We start from the raw sequence: 21,771 nt of genomic DNA, 5'->3' as shown, positions 1-21,771 counted from the left end.
TTCAAACTCATTGGCTTGGTCCTTATGAAATTGAAACCTGTCTTTGATAATGGTGCAGTCAGAATTAAAACTATTGATGAAGAAAAAGTAACTTTACTTGTAAATATTCATAGATTTCAAATATATCATAAACCATTAACAAATGAAGATTTCATAAGAAATATGAAAGATAATATTGATTTGAAGTTGTTCAAGGAAGATTCTTCTTCCTCTACAACTTAGCCTTCTACTTTCTTTAAATAATAATAATAATAATAAAAACAAATGTATAAACATGAAAATCAACATTGTTGGCATGTTTATACAGATAATCTAAGTTGAAAACCAAGAATTCTTGGCAACCTAGATTTTCTTTTAATTCCTTATTCTTGTCCCATTTCTTTTATTCCTCTTTGTAGAAATAAGACAACTACAGAATTGTCAATAATCTGTAGCTCTCATGAAATTCTGCAGCTGACTTGATAGATTACAGCCAAAACAAATGAAGATCATGGTCAAAACAACCTAAATGGAGATACAACTAAAGCTACCTGAACAACCTACAAAAATAGAAAATTAGTAAGGCATAATGAAATGTATGTAAATATTAGTTAAATAATTAAGGACAAACATTGAGTTATGATATAAATATATGATTATCACTGTTATCTCCACCATATTATGTAATCATTACCTTTTTCATGACATAATATTGGTTTTTCACCATTCAATGCATAAATTTTTGATAATCATCACGAAATGTGAATGGCATTAAAATCTTGCTATTATTTAAATTCATTCACCTTTATCCATATATATCCCATTTCTACCATACAGTATCCCATTTCTACCATACAGTATCCCATTTCCTTCGAATTATATCCCACATCCTTCAGCTCTCTTTCATTCTTATTTGTCGAAAACCCCTCAACTGCTACCTAATTTTTGTTCTCGTCCTTGCTACACTCCATAATCCCATCAAAAAGGGAAATTATAGACTGAAGCTTCCTCACCATGGTAGTTATTATGTGTTCTGAGCCAAATGGGTTCAAGTTTCTTGAAGGTTATCCACATGTGAAACAACAATTACAACAAGCACGATGGTTACAGTGCTTTGAAAAGTTTGATGGGAGCGATAAGGAGGTTACAAATTCGTTTGCTTGGGCATATGATGGGATAGAAGCGAAAATTGGAGATATCAGGCTGGTCTTAACAGAGTCATTCATGGAATAAGGTACAATATTACTGAGAAACAGGGAAAGCTGGTTTAAAAACTGCAAAATCAAAGAGAAAGATTGGGAAATATTCCTGAAAAATCCAAGTATGGACATCTCCATTTTTAAGAAGGGAATTCTAGTAACAACTTTAAAAAGTAAATGGAGAAATTTGTTGTTAATTATTCAGAAGTTCATAACCTATGAGGGTAGGTTTGGAAATATGTTCTTTTACCATGCTCGGTTGATGATGCATTTTATTGATGGAAACAAAATCATTTTCCATATTTCCTACTTTGTAGTTTAAGAAAAATGGCCGCTAATATCCAAAGAAAAATTCAGTCTATTGACAGTGCCCTGTATCATCACGGGTTAGTAAAAATATTAATTGAAGCCCATTTGAAGAGTAAAGGGGATAATTGGGAGGATTTTCTAGTTCGAAATCACTTTAAGGAAGCTGAGAAAGATGAGTCTAGTTCTAAGATAAGAAGAAGTCGCCGAAAACTTCCCTCAAACCCTAAGATTCAAAATGAAACACCTACACAGGAAATTCCACAAGATGAGCACACACAAAATGATTCTGATGATGAAAACCTCTTGCAAATGTTTTATAGAGTCTTAAAAAGAAGAAATCTATTAGTACACATGAAGGTCCATCAAAGGAAGGAACAAAGCAAAACAAAAGTAGCAAGAGAAAGCAAGCCCTCACTGCTGAAAAACCATCAAGAAGAAGTGCACGACTTATGAAATCAACCATTAAATAGTCTCCAGGTTTTGTTTATTTAGAAGAAGAAGAAGCAGAGAAAATACCATCACCAATTGCAAGTCCAACAAGGAAAACCCCATAAATTGACCCTGTTCAACAGGAAATCTATGAATATATAGAATCTCTTGAACATAAAGCACAAGGAAAAACTGTTGATTTATCCTCAAATCAAGAAGAAATTCTAAGTGAAGATATTCGTTTCATCCCTCCAAAATAATCCAGAATTGAAAATGTTCTTAAATAGGAAATTTATGAAGTATAAGTGTTAAACAAGTTTCTAAAGCAAGAACATGAAGCAAAAAAGGAATAGAATGACATTCAAAGGACTCAAAATGATAATATTCTCTGACATATTCACCACTGGTACAAGAAAAACAAGTTAAAAGCTAAAAATAAACTTCTCAAAAGTAAAATCATGGGTTTGCAATGCAGGATTTCAATGAAAAAACCAAGGATGGAAACTAGAAGAAAAATAAGAAAGAATCAAAGAATACTAACTTAGATGTTCTTTCTCAAGCTCCAGAGGTAGCTCAGTGACAGAGTGGGTAACACATTTTTAAATATTGTGCATGTGTACACACAATATCTTTTGTGTGGGGGAATGTTGAAGACCAAAATTGTTCCTCTTTGACACATTCCCTAAACTCCATTCACTCCATTCCATTACTTTTTTAACATAATTTTCCAAACAAGGTGTCAACTTGCAAGGTTATTGGAAAAATCAAGTACCTAATCATATCTATTCACAGTTTCATTGTTTCCTTGTTATTTGATTTAATATTTGCGTAAGCTACCAAATTGCATCAATTCTGCAACTTACTTGAAGAATCTATACGTTAAAAAATATCATCTAAGGAGTGAAATATATGGGCAAGTAGATGAAAATGGGCATAACGATATCCACCTATCTTCATGATCCAACAAGATGATAAGGGTGTGATATGAGCAGGTCAACATGGAAGTCAACCCAACGGAAAAGGAGCCCAAGACGAATCAAGCGAGCAAGAAGATCGATGATAAGGATGAAGATGATATTTTGCCTCATGATTTGCTTCTCTGATAGAAAATCATGAGGAATCACTATTTCATAATATCTTATGTTATCTTTATAATTTTTTTCGAGTAGGATAGGCATAAAAATATCTAAACAATTTATTGAAGGAGGTTATAAAACCCACCTCTCACCATGACAAGGACAGACTGGCTATTATTTTGAAATCACTCTTTGCATTTATAAAAGCGAGTTTGATTATTCCTCTGTGCATTGCGTTAATGTGTGTTTAATATATGATTGATTTTTTATTACCTACAACTCACAAGAGGACCCCCTGGGAGCTATAAGGTCTTATTTTATTTTCAGTTAGTATTTCAATTTCATTTCTTAAAATTCTATAGCATTAGCTTATCTCAACTAATCGTTTAGTTTTTATTTTTAGTGAATACTTATGACAGTGAGAACAGAGTTTGAGATAGAGTTTGATGCATATTTATTTTATAGATTTATTCATTTCGTTGTGTGAAGGATGAAGGAAAAAAAATGGATCTATTATGCGCATGTAAATTTTGAAGAGTAGGATCATTTAATTGCAATTAGGAGTATAATTCTTCCAAGGCTTTATAAGTGTGATTCAGATTTTTGAGTGCAATATTTTATTTATGTACTTAAGATTAGTTTCATTTATGTTAGTGAAAAGTATATTTAATTGTGCTGGTGTGATCTTTTATTTCTACAATTTTAGATTAGTTTTATTTTCTGCAAATGTAAAGAGAATTTGGATTTGGTTTTTTTATTTACATTTTCACTTTAATTTAGTTTTATTTATGCGAGTGTGATATTTTCCTTTCTTGCAAAAGTGACAATTTCTTAGATAAAACATGTGCATGAAAACATCCTAATTCAATTTGAAAATTTACTCACATAATAAAGAATCCTAGCACAACTGGTGCATATAGACTTCATCAGTTTACAAGCCCTGGTTGATACTTTATGCAGTAATTTAAAATAAATTAAATTACCAGAAAATAAGCAATAAACATAATCATGATATCCATAATTCTAAAAGTAAGAGGCATCATAAGTCAAGAAATGCTTATCTTCAATGAGAGATGATCCTCTCCCTATTCAATCAATATTTAATAGATATCAATGTCCATGGTCCATATGCCAATGTTGCCTTCAATTATCCAACCAGGTCTACTAGGGATTAGCCCATCCAGGGATTCATCAAATATTTGTCAAGTGCTTGAGCATCTTCACATTGACCAGCTCGGTTCCATATCTCATATTTTTTTTCCATAAGCCAGGTTTTTCTCTCCAACCCTAACCTCATAGAATCCATCAAACGATAATAATCAAGTTTCCTAGGGTTTTCTTAAAACCCTAAAATTATTTTAGGTCTCCACCATCCTCTTCTTGCTTCTATCAAAGGTGTCATCATCAGGGTGATCTCCATGGCTTTTCTTCGACCCAACTTTGATTCCATGTTAATTTTTCATAGGGCCACATTGTTCTTTGCTTTCATAATTTCATTCTTCATTAATTCATTAAGTTCACCCCATATCATCATTACATTATTTAGATCTACACCATTATTAATCAATATATGAAATTATATAGAAAGAACAACAACATCATCATCAATGCAACAGAACATAAAGGAACAATAGAAGAAAAGCATGCACACACATAGAGACACCAGGATTGGTCCGAGACTAGGGAAAAACCCACTATGGGGAAACCCTTGCATATCTTGTTCTTCTTAGATCATCATCAAATGATTCAGTAAAAGAGAGTACAGTGATCCATAACTTTTTCTATGAAACAAAATAAGTATGATATCCATGAAAAAATCTAATCATGCTTATAATCACAACCCTAATTCTAATGACTATAATGTGTTGTCACTGACTGAAGTCAACTACTAGATATTGTTGTCATTAAGTTGAACATTGCTGGATAATGTTGTCACTGAGTTGAACACTACTGCATATTGAGAAGAATCTTTGGAATAATGAAATCTTATCTTTGAGTCCTAGACGCAGGGGGAGGAGTTGTGCGAGCGTTTATAACAATCCTAGACAGTCTCTGTGAACTATATGCCAGTGTCTATGGTAGTCCAGACACTCCCTAGACCATTATGTGCATGTGTCCGAGGAACAAATCACCCAAATCTAGTCCAAACCATCAGACGCTCCCTTCTAGTTACTATGCATGTGTCCGGGACTAGTTGGATGCTCTCAAGACCATTGTGTGCGAGCGTCTAGGGATTGACACCTCTAGATCTTCCTCTGAAACCCTGGATGCTCCCATAGGCTTATGTGCCATCGTCTAGGGCTCTTTGGACATTGTCTTTACCACTATGTTCTAGCATCTAGGGACTAAAATTCCAAGTTTTGTTCCAGCATCCAAGAATCAGAAAATCCTAGATCAATGTGAGCTTCATCCCTGAGATTTCAAACCCTTTCACAAACTTTCCTCCGACAAACCTGTGCAAACCAAGACAATAAGAGAAGAGAATATGGCTTGATCAATGTGTCCAAATGATCTTGAGGTCTCTTCTATTTATAGGCTTTCATGAGGGTCCACTTGGGGTTGAGGCCGACCTGTCCAATTTAACATGTGCTTAGGGCCGACCTAACCCAATATACATGATTGAATAAATAAATTCAAAAACCATTTTTGTCCAAATAAGATGATATTTAGGTCGATTTTGGTCCTCTTGAAAAGAGGAATCTAATGCAATCATCATCTTGTTCATCTGAGTTTTCCAAGGTGAAATTTGATCGCAGTTGAAAAAATTAACACCCACCTCGGTCCACATTCCTCCACTAGGTCCACATAGGGTTAGCTCATCCCTTCCCCTTGCCCACACCTTGGGTCAGGCCTCGAATGATGCCCCAAAGGTTGATGTAGCTTAAAAGAAAGATAAAAGCATATTTGGCCACATTCAACAAGAAAATGTACCAGAAAATGCAAAATATGGTTGGGACAAAAACATTTAGCATGTGGGCAAAAACCAATTCATGATCTCTACCCCATCATCATGACCATCACCTTGGTTCCTACAGGTTCTATGAGCCTCCCTCATTATATAGTAACCCATGATTGTCCCAACCCCTGATAGGAAATGAACTGAACTACCTTAAACAGAGGTATTCACTACTATATCTTATACATCATGCTCTTACCCCTTGAGCCTCAAGCAATTAATCAAAGAATATCATAAAAAGGAAAAAGGAATATAAAAAAGGGTGAAAAAATCAAGGTCGGGGAACCTCATGTACCACGATTGCTCCCTCCTATACATTGTAAACCCAAGTGTGGGCTTCTCTTTTATTAGCTACCCTTGTACCCCAAATGTGGCCCAAGGCTACCCCTTATGATCCCCTACTTCATTCACCTATCTTCCATATGCCACCACCTTTTGAAGGACATACATTGAACATATTATCCCCTTTAGAAGCAGAAACCACCTAATAGGATATGGTTAACCCCATTTGGAGTTTAGGAGACATTGGCACATACTAAAGACCATTATGGAAGGGAAGGCCATTATGAAGTCCCCACTTGTGGTCCATGGTTGGTAAGCTCATTTACTTGCTTTCTTTAATGACTTGTTGTATTGGAAGGATAAGGGATGCATTGGATCTTATACAGGATTGCAGATGGTCTCCTTCTTGGGTTTGGTCTCCCTATATGGGGTCCTAATCCTCTAGAGGCCTACATTGGCACATGTAGGGCGTGTGTTGAGATCCATGGGTCTCCACAATAGTAAAAATTAATCCATGGATCCCCGAGGATTTTCAGAGATTTCTCAAGGTTCACCTATTAGACGAGGAAGATGCACATGGTTCACCTTTGCCCAGCTAGCCCCAAAAATGTACCATACACTTGGCAGTTGACCCAAGACCTGTAGGATGATGTGGCATAACCTAAGCCAACATCAAAGCCCTTACAGATGATCTACAGACATATTTTACTTATTTGGAGACCCATGAAGTTGTTATTGTGCCCCCACACCCACTGGGAGCACCACAGGTTTATTGTTTGGAGAACAAGGGGCCAACCCCTTGTCCATCACTTTTGAGGGTCATTTCTTCATTATGGAACCTATAGACCTTATCAGGCCTATTGGAGGGCCCTACGACATATATTATTCATCATTTGACCTCTTCAATAGCTTATTCTTTCATTTGTGAGCTAGTTTGGTTGGCTTGTCACCAAAAGTTAGATTATTAGCACATTATTTTATTTTTAGGGCTTATGTAGGCCAAGGAGACTAATTCAAACTCCTCATTAGTGTATAAATATAAGTGATATGAGTTCATTTTCCCATCATCACTTCGGGTTGGATCTCTTCTCTCTCTTGAGAATTTCACACTTTTTCCTGGAGGATGAATTGGAGCTTTATGGATGAATTTTGATGTGTGGATTTGGTTTATCTTATCTTGGAGCTTCTCTATTGTCAAATTGTGGATGGTTGGATATGCTATATTACATGTATTACATTATTTTAATTCTATTCTTGTTTTACTTTGTCATATACATTGGATTGGGATGTTCACTATTTTTAGGGCTAATTGTTGCATGCATTTACTGCTTAAATTGTGGAATTTTGTCTCTATATAACATCTTTCAATGTATGGGCTGTGTAATTTGAATGAAATATCCTAGCGATAATTATATCAATCAATTCATCTCGATAAGCCATCACCTTTTGCACATTGAAGTATAAAATTTGCAAGATTTCTTCTCTTTGACCTAGAAGGCTAGCGAAGTAGTCTTGAGGCCTCCTTGACTAAGAACCAAAGGCCCTAATTCATATTTATCATAGAATCAATTATCCAAAAGTAAGGCAATGATCTACCAAGAGTTGGTCACGTAAAATCAACTTTTTTCACCTTTTCCTAGGTCTAGCCAATTTGGGTCACCTAGGGCATAATTTTCCTGCCAAGGTAGCCCTCCAAAAAGTTTGATCTCCTAGCCTCTCCTACGTTTGTGTCTCCTCAAGGCCTCTAATTTTGAAGCCATTCTGATAGTGAAGTTGCGAGAAAATCCAAGCCCTAGTTCTGAGATCAAAATTTGCCCTCGTATCCCCAAGGCTAGTGCCTCATAGGATCAAGTCTACACCTTTAATTGAAAATTATTTATTTGATCCTTTCCCCCTCCTTGCCCGGGTTAAGAACATCATTGGTTGCTAAATTATTACATCCTAACCTAGGTTGGGTATACTTGGTCCCGTGTGGTCCCATTTCTTTGGAAAGACAATTCTTCAAGAAAAATCCGGGATACCAATTTCAAGAAATATTTTGGGGATTGGGAAACTCTTTCATAAGTCATACTCCCTAAACCTAACCCTCAAATCCTCCCATCCTTCTCCTAGAAGATATTGTGCCTTGCTTAGAAAGCAAGGAAGCTCCATTCTTGAATGTCTTCTCGAAAGGGATTGTTTGGGTTACTTTATGTCCATTTGATGATTTATCCTTCATTTGTGACTCTATATATACTGGGTCTCCTCCCATCGGTGAAATTCCGTAAATAGTAGGGAGCCTTAGCTGAGGTGACAGTGGGCTAAGTCTCCATTTGTTGCCCCTGGTCTAGCATTTGACCCTTTAGGTCCCCTACTAGCTTGAGCGGTAACACGCCTCTCAATTTATGTAATTTTGTCCATAATTAGCCATGTTTTTGTTTTAATTTATGAGACTTGCTTTTGTACTATTGGTCTGGCATTCCCAACAACAAACCAAGCTAGTCCATCTATGTTGTAATCCAATTTTTTCTTGCAATAATATAATCTAAATCCTCTGATCCTACGAAAAAAACAATAAGAATATCTATATATGTAGATATGTGACATTAATAGAAATATAAATAATATTATTAAGAACCAACATAGATTTGTCTTAACTCCAAATTTACCAAATTCTAAGAAGAATCAAATATTTGGAGGTACAACCTTTCCTCATGTTTTACACTCAAAAAATAATTTCATCTTCAAAATTTTATTAAATCAAAATTAAAATAAATCGATACTAATTACTAGTAAGTTATAACTTACAAATATAAATTACAAATAAATATATCACAATCATTAAAAATTAATCAAAACATAAAAAATGGTGTTTTCGGTCGAACGAAATGGGCATTTTGACTTGAATTTTACATTGAAAACATTGTCTCTGCATTTCTTATTTTCCTAATCCCTTTGAAGGATGATAAAACAAGGAAAACCCCTTTTTCTAAAAATGGTGTTTTCAGTCAAACTGGAGGCCATTTTGACTTAACTTTTACAATGAAAACATTGTTTCTATATTTCCTGTTAACCTAAAGCCCGTTGAAGGCTGATGAAATGAGGAAAACCCATTTCCATCAAATTTACCTTTTTAATCTAGTTTTTATTAAAAATACATTTTTTTTACATTTTCAGATTACATGTTTAATCTTCTTCAGTGAAGGTTTCGTAGAGGGGACTATTACTGCTCAATCTAGCCTAGACTAAGTGGTAAAAATGGGACAAAGACCCACTGTCACCTCAGTTAATGTCCCCTAACCTTTATGAACTTTCACCAATGGGAGGAGTACCGGTATAAGGGAAATCACTATGAATGGTATATCAATGAAGGAGAGATAGTGATTTCAAGATCCCATTCAAAGGAGAGACTAAGATGTTAGGGCTTACTTGCTTAAAAATCAAGGTTGAAGAGGAAGCCTAGACGTAGGGATTAGGTATATTACTTGATTAGGGATGCCCTAGACCTAATATTCCTAAGAGAAGAGAGTTTCAAGGTGGTATTTGTGAAATATGGAATGATGAAGGTATGGGACCACAAAGAATCCCTAAGAGGGCCCAAACAAGGCCTAGGGTTTCAGGTGAAACTTTAAACAAAAGATCTAGATCAAGCAAGGGAGGATAAAAGGGTTAATGAAATTGAGTTTTACTTGATTTTTTAATGAAATGACCCTTGGGAAAGCCACTAACCAAGGAAACCTAGGGACAAGAACGGAGTTGGATCTAGGGCTTGAGATATTTCCAAATCTAGTCGTGGAAAATCCTTCAAATTTTTTGAGTTCTTAGGGAAAACCCTAGTGTAGTTGTAGGCCAACTCGCTCGCAAAATGTATGGCTCTAAAATATTTCACTTGATGCCCTAGCAGACCTATAGGGTTACAGTTTAGTAAAAAGAGAAAAAGGTGAAAGGAAATAGTTTTTTTAAAGTGATCACCAATGATAATATCAGTGCCTAGAATATTGGGAGAATGGAGTCAATGTGCTTTCAATTTTCGAGTTGCCCTAAGAGAAAACAACCAGGTCACCAAGGAATTTATACTTCTTGTTGCAACAATTTGATGACTTATCAAGGAAATTATTAAAATAATTTACCCCTAGGAATATTCATTCACCATACCAAAACATGTAACATATGCAATACCTCATAAAATCAAAATGTTCACAAATTTGCATTCAATTAGGACATAATTTCATATTTCATGAGCGAAACTTTCATACATTAGTCATGTATACGAGAGAGAGAGAGAGAGAGAGAGAGAGAGAGAGAGAGAGACCATGAAAGAGCACTTACAAGTATAGTGAATATATCCAATCATCAAATAGAGACAAAAATTAAAGCTCCAATACCAAGAAAATATATGCAAACATCGAAATGCATCAATACTTCTCCAATTCCTCCATCAAAAGTTATAGTGAGATTCTCAAGAAGAGATAGATGCAAATCCAAGTGATGATGTGGAATGAAATGATCCTCTCATCAATATGTATGATCCTCTATGGGTTAAATTTGCCTAATTAGGCCTAATAATGCTCCTAATAATAAAATATTGTACAAAATAACATCCTTTGATGGAAAGCCCACCAAGATAGCTCCATAACATGAAAAATAAACCTCTCAAGAGAGCCAAAATGATTGATAAGTAGCTAGGAGGGCCATTGAAAGGCCTAGTGTAGCCCAATATGTGCCAAAATGAGTGGAAGGGCTACAAAAATAATGATTTAGGGGTGTCCCCTTAATCTCCAAGCAAATGACCTATGGTGCTCCCAAGTGGCTGTGGGGGCACAAAAACATCCTCATGGGTCTCCAAGTGGATCGAACAAGTTTGTATCCCATCTACAAGGGCTAGAAAAATGATGAGACCTCTCCCTTTGCCTCCCATGGTGAGACACAACCCCATATGGTCCCTAGATCAACTGCCAAGTGTGTTGTGCATGAGTATAGCTCACTAGGCAAGGTGGTCTAGGTGCATCATCGTCGTCCAATAATTTGAAAATGAGAGGGAAATGGATGCTACTGAAGTATACCATGGCATGGTTATTTTCTCTCTGCTATAGTGGAGGCCCATGGCTCTCAATGTGCACTCTACAAATGCCAATATGACCCTCTAGAGGGCTTGGACCCCGTATAAGGAGACCAAACCCCAAGATGAAGACCCATCTACAATCTTGTATAAGATCCAATGTGTCCCCTCACCTTACAGTACAACAAATCATCAATGTAATTGAGTAAATGAGCAACAAACCATGGAACCAAGTGGAGAATTCATAGTGGCATGCCCTTCCATAATGGACTTTAGAGTGTACAAGTGTCTCCAAGTTCAAGGAGGTTAATCAAGGACCCTATTTGGTGGTTTCAACCTATAATGGAGTGACATGTCCATGGTACATCCATCAAGTGGAAGGTTTCATGTGATATAATGATGGAACAACGTGAGGGGAAGGCTCCAAGCCACCCGCCATAGTATACAGGTAGCCATCATGTGGGAATCCCACACTTGGGTGTATGGATGTATGAGGGAAAAATTGTGGTACATGAGTTACCTTGGCCATTGTTTTTCCAATCTTATTCATATGCCTTTGTCCTTTTATTGTTTTTTCCTTTTATAACTGCTCGGTGCTCCAGGGGATAAGAGCATGATGTGAATGATATAGTAGTGAATACCCCCTTAAAGTTGTGAAGTTCATCACCCACTAGGGGTTGGGACAATCATGGGTTCCTTAATGATGCAGGGGACCAATAAAGGGGGCCCTAGGAACCAGGGTGGTGGCCATAATGATAGTGGGTAGAGCTCATGATGGCTTTTTCGCACATGCTAAATTTGTATGTCTCGACTATCTTTTGCATTTTATGGCACATTTTCTGATGAGAGTGGAAAAATTATGCTTTTTACTTTATTTTTAGCTGCATCAACCTCTAGGTCATCATTCTAAGCCTGACCCACAGTGTGTGCAAGGGGAGGGGGAGGGTAACTCCTTGCGGACCCAATGGAAAAATGTGGACCCAGATGGGAAATATGTGAAAAGGGATCATAATGAGTGGAGGGGAGTGGTGTATGTGGTGTTGGGAAGTGGGTCATGCAACCAAAATTGATATTTCCCATGCAGTGACAATCCTAAATCTAGTAGGATATAAAGGAGATCTTGTGGGACTAGGATACAAGGTTAACCACCAAGTTGGACAAAGGGGACAAGAGTGAAAACCAAGCCCATTCATTCTGTTGAATCCCCCCACTAATCCATGCTAAAAACTGTCCATGATAAGTAAGCAAAAATACCCAACTACATAATGAAAGCCATACCTTAGGGCTTGGAAGTCCCACCTTCAAATATAAGTTCATACAGAATTAGCGAGGGCACTTAATGGTTGGCTCAAGTGGCGGAGATGTTGGTGCATTGAGCTATCTAAACATTGCAAAGGGTTGTTGGCTATCGGTTAGGGACCAACTAGGAGAAAACTTTATGCCATGGGTGTCACCCACCATCTATCAAATCAACCATTCTCTTAGCTTATTGTATGATTTTCTAATTATATTTATACTTATAGGGTGAGTTGAGTTAGTTAGTATGCCATGTGGTCTAACATGTATTTAATGCAGATTATTGATGGATTTCGAGGTCAAATTCAAGGATCTAGTGGTAAAACTGTAGAAGTAACTCGAAGTAGATAGAGGAGAGGACTTATAGGAGGGAATCCCCCCTCATTTATTGCTCCCCACTTCGAATTCCCTTTCATTTAGCTCAGAGTACAAGCAGCCGAATCATGCACTAGAAGGCAGCCGAGCAAGTGGAAGATGATTGATAGTTATCTCAAGTTTTGGGAGCCAGGCCTCCCTGATTTTAAGGAAGTGGTTGGTAGCTCTAGATGTATAAGTAGAGAGGCCTAGGGCCTCACTAGGGTTGACTTTTTTGCTTGTGTAAACTCTGCTCAAATTTCGAGCTTACTATTTTTTGATAATGAAGATGGAATCCTTTTTGAGCTAGCACTGAGTTACCTCAGAGGGATGAAGCTCTTGGGTTAGGGACCAATCCAATCATCCAAGCTTCTCTTTACTTGTATTTGTATGCTTTACTTTAGTTTGTAGATTAGTTTCCTGTTAGATGTATTTCTCTTATGGTTAAGAATAGATTTCTTTTGATGATTTAGTAGCTTGCTTCCATTTGTGCTTTATGTAGCAGGTTAAGCAGTGATCAAAGAAGATTCAAAAGGCTAGCAATAGTGCCTTGGCCTCTCTTCCCCCCTCTAGGACCATGATTTGAGGCAAATACTCTCTTGCTGCCCCAAAAACACAGATTTTCCTCATTCCTAGGACTTCTAGTGTTTGTAGCTCTCTAGTAGGTTGATAGTCCAATTCTGCTTTGCTTTAGATCTTGTTTATCATTTTCGCTTCCTGATTTGCAATAGCCCTTTTGCATGCTTTCCTTTCTTACAACATTTCCTAGCATTTCCTTCTATACATCATAGTTTAGGCCATTTTAATGCAAAACTCTGTTTTTCCTAGGATGCAATCATTTCATTGGTTGCTTGATTTTCTTGGTTGACTGTTAGTTTCTATGCCAAAAATCTCTTTGAGAAGTAAGCCAACTTTCCAGTAATCACACCCTCCATCTGATCCATGCCCTATAGGTCTCCCAAACCTCACCTCAATTCTACCCTAGTTTCCCTCATTTTTCATAGAACTTCTTCCTCTCTCCCTGAGCAAACCCAATCATCTTTCTCTCTCCTGGTGATTCATAGTAGAACATAGGTGCCCTAACACATCATTCCAACCTTCATCCACCTTTTCCACCCACTCTCACACCCTAAAAACAACAAAAATTGCTCTCAGCCTTCTTCTGTAGGCCTCCTGTAGTTTCCCTGTTTTCCTCCTGTAGTTTTTCCTGTAGGTTTTCTTTTGAATGCCGAGTGTGGGAAAAGCTCCAGAAGGCCACCTAAGTCCTCCTAGGACCCATTTACACCATCCTACATCCTCCCAAGCTCCAAAACCGCCCTCTAACGCCATCTGTTCACTGCCACACTCACACACAATAAATTAGATGCATGTTAAATTCACATAAAAATCCAAAAATATGTTTTTTGTTTATTTACTTCTAGAAATAGTATGGTTAGATGTTGTTTACTTCCTTGAGTAGGTAATGGCATTTATTTCATGGTTTTCATAGTGTTTTTGGCAAAATTAGAATTAGCTTGTTAATTAGGGTTTACTAGGTTTTGCTTTATATTCAGTCTTTCTCCTTTCTGCAGTTACAAAAATAGCATCTGTAGAGTAATCTTTCTTTCCTTTCATCACACATAGAGCTTCTTCTAAAATTTATAGAAGTTGGCTTGAGCTCCTAGTGATCTCGCGCCGGCTGACCAAGTGACAACCTGCAGTGAGAACTAGTACTTGTGCATATAGCACCGACACTTCCAAGTTTGTTACGAACTACCGGGTTGATAAAAGTAAAGTTGGCAGCCTAGGAGTTGCAACATTCTTGTTGCAATACTGGCGCTCACCACTTTTTGGCACTGTTTCTGGGGAAGCATCAGAGTATTCTGTGATTACTTCTTTCTTCTATTTCCTATTGCAACATTCTGCTAATAGTTTATTTCGGCAAAAGTAGACTAGTCATTTCTTTTCTTTCAGTTCTGCATTTCCTTGCTTTCCTTTTCAATTCTGCAAATTTCCATTCAGCAAGTTCATTTTAGCTAGTTTCAATTTGTTTTGTTCAATCACAATTTCAGTTTCTGTAGGTACTTTTAGTGTGGGGAAAAAGAAACAAAAAACCAACCAAAAATATTTCCTTTCATGCCTCGTAGGAGTAGAGATAACTTAGGAAAAATTTTGCCCAACACCCCCACTACTTCACACAGCCAACCTTCTCTCTTCTTCGGTGGCTGCAATCAAGAAGAACCCTTAGGTGAACATTCAGACATATTTGAAGAACCTATAGGGGAAGAAGAAGAAGAAAACGTTCCTCTAGAGCCAATGGCTGAAAACAGAAATGCTAAGGGAAATGGAGAGAGAATAGAGGGTACCTTCCCCATTCAGGAGACCAATGGGGACACCAAAATGAAGAATACAAGTCCTTCAGCCCTACCTTACTTCCATGGTCTGACTACAGAAGATACTGACACCTTCTTTTTCGAGTTTGTTGTCATCTATCGAACTTATGACTATGCAAAAGACGAGAAAAAGTTGAAACTGTTCCCTTCTACTCTCAAGGATGCAGCACTATGCTGGTTCATGGGATTACCTGGAAATAACATCACAACTTGGGCTCAGATGCAACGGGACCTTTAACAACAAGTATCAAGACTATTGTAGGTCAAAAGATACTAAAGAAGAAATCTTTTGAATGACCATAGGAAGTGATGAGTCCCTGGAAGACTATGAAGAGAGGTTCCAACTCAGTTACAAAAGGGCCAGGTGTACACTTGACCCTGAGTCTCTGAAGTTGGTCCTTCTCAAGGGAATTCGGGAAGACCTTTTAGACACCCTCCATCTACTAGCCATGGGAAACATCTACCAACTATCCTATGAGGACATAAATACTATTTTTAGAAACCATTCTAGAGTAGCCAGAAAGAAAGGTAGGGGGAGTCAACCCATAGCCAGTACCTCTTCTTCCAATTCATCCATTAAAGGTGAAATTGGAAACATGCTAGAAGACTTCAAGAATGAGATGTTGCAAACTCTTTCCATGCAAATGAATACCTTACATATCAAAATAAAACAAGAGGAAGCAAAGAGGGCTTTAGCCATTTTTTTCCCTAGATGCACCAGGAGGCATCCTAGGAATGAATGCGCATTGAACTCTATAGAGGTTTGTTCAGTCTGTGAAGAAGATCATTGTACAGATAAGTGCCCTTCCTTGCTCGAACTTAAAGTTGTATACCAAGGGGACGAAGGAGTCACTGAACATATCTATTACATAAACCAAAGGAGGTCGCATGGACCTAGACCATACCAGTAGGGGATGCAAGGGACATCTCAGGCATACTAAAACCCCAACCAAGTCACCTCCACACCTTCTTGGGGCCCCCTTGCTCATCCTTCCTGGTCCATGCCTCCTCCTTGGTCCTTCACATCTCAATATCATGCCGAACCAGCCACCCATTCATTTCAATCCTATGCTCAGCCGCAACCTCAGTGGAATGCATCTCATCAGAGGTGGAGGCCCCAATACAACTCTCTTCCCGCTCTTCTTCCTCCACCACCTGCCCAACCACAACCGTTACCTTCTGTTCCAACAAGGCAACCCCAAATGCCTACCAGCCAAATCCGAACTCGAAAAACAGACAGGCTCAGCAAGTGTATAGTGTGGAACCATCATGCCCAACTTATGCTATGGAGATTCAAGAAATTAACTTGTGATCCGGGAAAGTTCTCCCAGATAGCCAGCCTCCACCCAGGGAGGTTGAGGAAGATAAAGAGGAAAGCGAACCTAAAGAAAATCCACCCTTTCATGAGAGACTATCCATGACAACCCATCCTACACCAGAAGAGATTAAACTCTTGGAAGAATTGAAACATTTATGTGTGAAGATACCACTTCTCCAAGCCATAAAAGATGTGCCTATCTACAATAGGTTGATCAAAGAGAAGTGCTTTAGGCATCCAAGCAGGCACAAGAGAGATGCCCCAACCATCAATGTCATAGGAGAATTGTCTGACCTGATGTTGGGGCAGATAATCTGTCCAAAATATCTGGACCCTGGAAGCCTTGTAGTTAATGTCCAAATCAATGGCACAATGGTCCCACATACCTTGATTGATCTGGGAGCTGCCATTAATGTGATGAAAAAGGACACAATGCTCAAACTTAACCTCCAAGTCTCCTTGAGGAAGACCACGACAATGCTGCAACAAGCAAACCACTCGAGAGTGACCCCTGAGGGGATTGTCGAAGATTTGATTGTCTCCATTGATTATTGGGAGTACCCAGTTGATTTCTTAGTTCTCCAGCCAAGGGCAAAGCTCATTGGGTATCCACTCATTCTAGGAAGACCCTGGTTGGCTATAGCCGATTCCTACATCAGCTGGCGAGCTGGGAACATGACCATAAAGAACGGGCACATGTCCAAGCAGTTAATCCTATATCCTCCTACCTAACCCTTGCTAGAACATGATCTACCTCTCTAGTTGGAGGAGGAGGATGAGGATGAAGTTTATTCTGCACCACTTTGTACATTAGAAATCGCCATGGGGGGGAACCACAAGATGAGGATGATATGATTGAAAATTTGATTCAGAATCCACCTCCCAGTGTATCACCATTAGAAGAAATAGTAAGAGAAACCCAAAAAAACCCCTCAACTGATCTCTGTGTGGCTGACCCCACTTCTCTCCATGTTAAAAATATAGAGTTTGGCCCAAAAAGAACATTGAAAATCAATCCATCCCTATCTACTTCCTAGGAGAAGGAGTTATGCAGCATACTGATAAAACATCTAGATGCCTTCGCCTGGAGTTATAAGGAGATGAAGGGAGTGCACCCTTCAGTATGTACTCATCATATATACATCAAGGAAGATTGCAAGCCAGTCAGGCAGCCTCAAAGGAGGATGAACCCAACACTTAAAGATATTGTTAAGGAAGAATTGTAGAAATTTCTTGATGCAGGATTCATCTATCCCATCTCTGACAATGAATGGGTCTCTCCTTTGGTGCTAGTGCCAAAGAAAAATGGTAAGTGGAGAATCTGTGTCGACTATCGAGAATTGAACAAAGCCACTAAAAAGGACCATTTTCCTTTACCTTTCATAGATCAAGTGTTAGACGGTCTAGCAGGGAAAATATTTTTCTCCTTCCTAGATGGGTTTAGCGGGTACAATCAGATTCAAATCAGCCCGGAAGACCAAGATAAGACCACTTTCACTTGTCCTTAGGGTACCTTTGCATACCAGGTCCTTCCTTTTGGTTTTTGCAATGCTCCAGCCAGTTTCCAAAGAGCGGTATTGAGTATATTTTCTGAACTGGTTCATGATGCAGTGGAAATACACATGGATGATTTTACTCCTGATGGCTCTAACTTTCAAGAAGCTTTATCTAACCTAGGAAAAGTTCTAGATAAGTGTATTAAGATGAATCTGTCCCTCAGTCCGGAAAATGTGAATTTTTGATGACTAAAGGGACCGTGCTAGGTCATGCAATATCTCAACAAGGACTGCAGGTGGACCCCAAAAAAATTGCCATCATCCAAAGGGTCCCACCTCCTCAAAAAGGTGAGAGATTTTAGAAGCTTCCTAGGCTTAGCTGGATATTATAGGAGATTCATTAAAGACTTCAGCAAGTTAGCCTCTCCTTTGTTTGGCCTCCTAAGCAAATATGTTGAGCTCATATGGTCGAAAAACTATCAAGAAGCCCTAGATGCCTTGAAGAGCAAGCTAGTTGGTGAGCTCTAGTATTGCAGCAATAATTCCGCAACTCCTGGGACTCCCTTCTTTACTTTTATCAACCCGGTAGTTCGTAACAAACTTGGAAGCGACGGTGCTATATGCACAAGTACTAGCTCTTGCCGCAGCTGTCACTTGGTCAACTGGCACAAGTCCGCTAGGAGCTTAAGCCAACTTCTATGAGCTCTGAGAAGAAGATTTTTAACTGATGGATGAAAGCTAACTCAAAGAAGGTTGATCTACTTGCAGAAAGAAACTGGAAAGCTGAAAGGAAACGTAAACCCTAGCAAACCCTAATTTTACCAGCTATCCCTACTGATGCAAGAAAGAGGACACAAGCTACTGAAAGAGATGTCAGTGACTTCTGAGAAGGTAAATACATGCATCTAAGCCACTTCTATAGTAACATCTAAAAAAAACATCTTTTTGTATTTTTGAATAAGTTGCCAGAGTTATCATGCATGCGATTTGATTGTTTTTTACTGTGCAGAGGTGGATTGGCGAGAGGAAATTCTTGGAGGAGGTCAGGAAGGTTCAGAGAGGGCCTAACGGGTCCCTAACACCCTTCCACAGAGTCTCACGGAGTTTGGCTATCAAGAAACCTCATTCGTGAGCCTTTACAGGAAGTCTGCAGGGGTTCTACAGGATGTTTGTGATTTTCTACAGGATGTCTGTAATTTTCTACAGGATGTTCAAAAATGAGATTTTGGAGGATGGATGGAGAGAGAAAGTGAAGGAGTGAGTATGGAGGTAGGATAAGGGTTGGAGGTGGTCCAAGACTTGGTGGATGGAGTTGAGGAAAGATGTAGATGGCTGGATTTGTTCAAGGAGGACTGAAGCAATGTTGCACAAAAATTAGGGTTATGTGAGCAAATGGCAAACGTGAGGCAAGAATCTGAGTTCAGGGATGGAGTAGATGGGTTTGATGGAGTATGGACAGATAGAGAAGTGGTACAGGTGCTCTGCAAGTTGTTTTTCCAACTGAACCAATGAAGACCTGTAAAATCAGAGACCTAGTTACGTTGACCTAATCTGATCTACCTGATAGTAAAGAGAATGAACAAAAGTTTTAACTGCAATGAAACCATGTATACTAACTATGCAACTAAGCAATCAAGAATCTGAACATGTAACCAACTTCTGCAAATGAAAATCAAACACTAGTGATTACATGGCAAAGAAAATTTAGTGTTTTTGTGGGCAGCAAGGTCACCTTGATCCCAGCTCCTGATCGCACTGAGGGAGAGGTGAAATCAGAGGTGTTTGATGGCCCTTTTTTGAAGCTTTTCCCTGTTAACAACCTATCAACTCAATCTGAACATCACAAGTCTTTCTAATCATCAACAGTGACCTAGTTAATCAACAAGATGTAATCTACTTAACAGAAATGTTTTTGCAAATACATAAAGAAAAAATAACAATACATAAAGGAGGCCTTAGCACTTGGGTTGGGCCCAACCCCAAGAGCTGCAGGCTCCTATAAAGGACTCAGATTTGATGCCAAGTAAAGCTTCTTCTCATTACTAAAAAATAATCATCACAAGAAAGTTATACAGCAGTAGCTACAAGAAAACAGGTTGAGAAAAGGACAGCACTATAGTGCAAATACCAACAGTTCCAAAAGTAAACTACGAAGGCTGAGGCCTTCCTATTTGTACACTACAAGGGGCCTAGCAGCCCTCCTAAATTCAAGGGACTCAGTTGTTCCAACTGCTAGTAAATAGTCACTCTTCCCAAAGTGGCTTGGCTGCCTTTAGAATTCGGTGTGGTGGCCTGTTGAGCTCGGAGTTGAGGGTGGAGATTTCAAGGAAGGGTCATTAAATGCAAGAGACAACCCCCCTACGAATCCTCACCTCAAGCTTGGCTATCACCTGTCCCATAATTGCTTGGTTTTGCTCCAAAATTTGTCCAAAAAACTTGAAATAACCACGCATTAGCCTCCTTGGTAGAGTGACCACCCTTATTCATTCAAATAACATAAACATACTAAAAAAACATGCATAATCTATGAAAATGGAGGATTGAACAAGGATAATTAGGCAAAATGAGCCCAATAAGTTACCCAATTCGGGGCTCATCATCACCCCCCTGCTAAATGGGTTGCTCATCCTCTGAGCAACTAGTCCAGCTCATCATCCTTTATGGCTTTGATCGCCTCCCTCACGTCCCAGGCCTCTACGGTGATATCCTCTTCCCGGTCATGGAATCATGCCTTCCTTTCCACTTCCTCCCGTTGTCTACCTTCCTCCTCTTCCTTCACTCCTTCTAGCAATCCCAAAAGCAAAGGAGGACTGAATTTCAGGCCAATCCAATTGGCCTGCAGATTCTGCATCAACTGTTTGTAAAGAGGTACCCTTGCCAAGGCTTCCCTCATCCTGGTGGGAGAGTGGTATTCCTTTATCTTCAAGCTGTGAGGAAGTGTGTTCCACCACCTTATGCAGGCATGCAGGCAGTTTTCTCCCAATAGTCTCTCCATGTCCTCAAAGTGGGCAATAGCTTGATCCGGTTACTCAATGTATTCTGGTAGATCTTGAGGACTATTGGCCAAGTGCTGGTGGGTGCTTATCACTGTCAAGGGGTCATCCGGCTCTGCTCTGATCATCAGTGGCTCACTGAGTTCTCTGCCTATGATGCTGCGGACCTCTGCTGCTCTCTTCTCCTCATGACTCATCCAAGAGGCCATGGCCATAAGTTGGACATCTCCTATCACAATGTTGGGATCCCATGCATTCATGTCCGGAAGGGCGAATTTGTGCAAGTAGAACTCTGATAATTTGGCCCTATCCTCTGATGAACTACTGCCACATAGAGCTGCAAACTGATGATAATTTTGGAATGGGGTGATGCCCCTTTGGGCCAAGGTATTGATCTGAAACTGTAACCACTAATCCTTGAGGTATAGGGCATAGGATTTGGCAAGCTTCCTACACTGCAGAGCTTCCATTGCCCAGCTGGCCATGCAGGCCAGTTGGGCCTCCTTTTCTTGTACCTGCTGTTTCAGAGACTGTATCTCCAAGCCTGCTTGCAATTCTTTTTCCTGTAGCTGTCAATTCAGTGTCTCAATTTTAGCCTGCATCCCTTCCCCTCTCTATTGCTCATCAGTGGTATCTTTGGTTGTTGTGGGCTCCTCCTGTTGTTGTTGTTCTTC

Source organism: Pinus tabuliformis, chromosome 8, assembly GCF_031772625.1.
Source record: "Pinus tabuliformis cultivar Carrire ecotype Pingquan chromosome 8, CPIR1, whole genome shotgun sequence".
Taxonomy (NCBI): Eukaryota; Viridiplantae; Streptophyta; class Pinopsida; order Pinales; family Pinaceae; genus Pinus; species Pinus tabuliformis.
The sequence above is the reverse complement of the archived record's forward strand: the minus strand, read 5'-3'. Positions refer to the sequence as shown.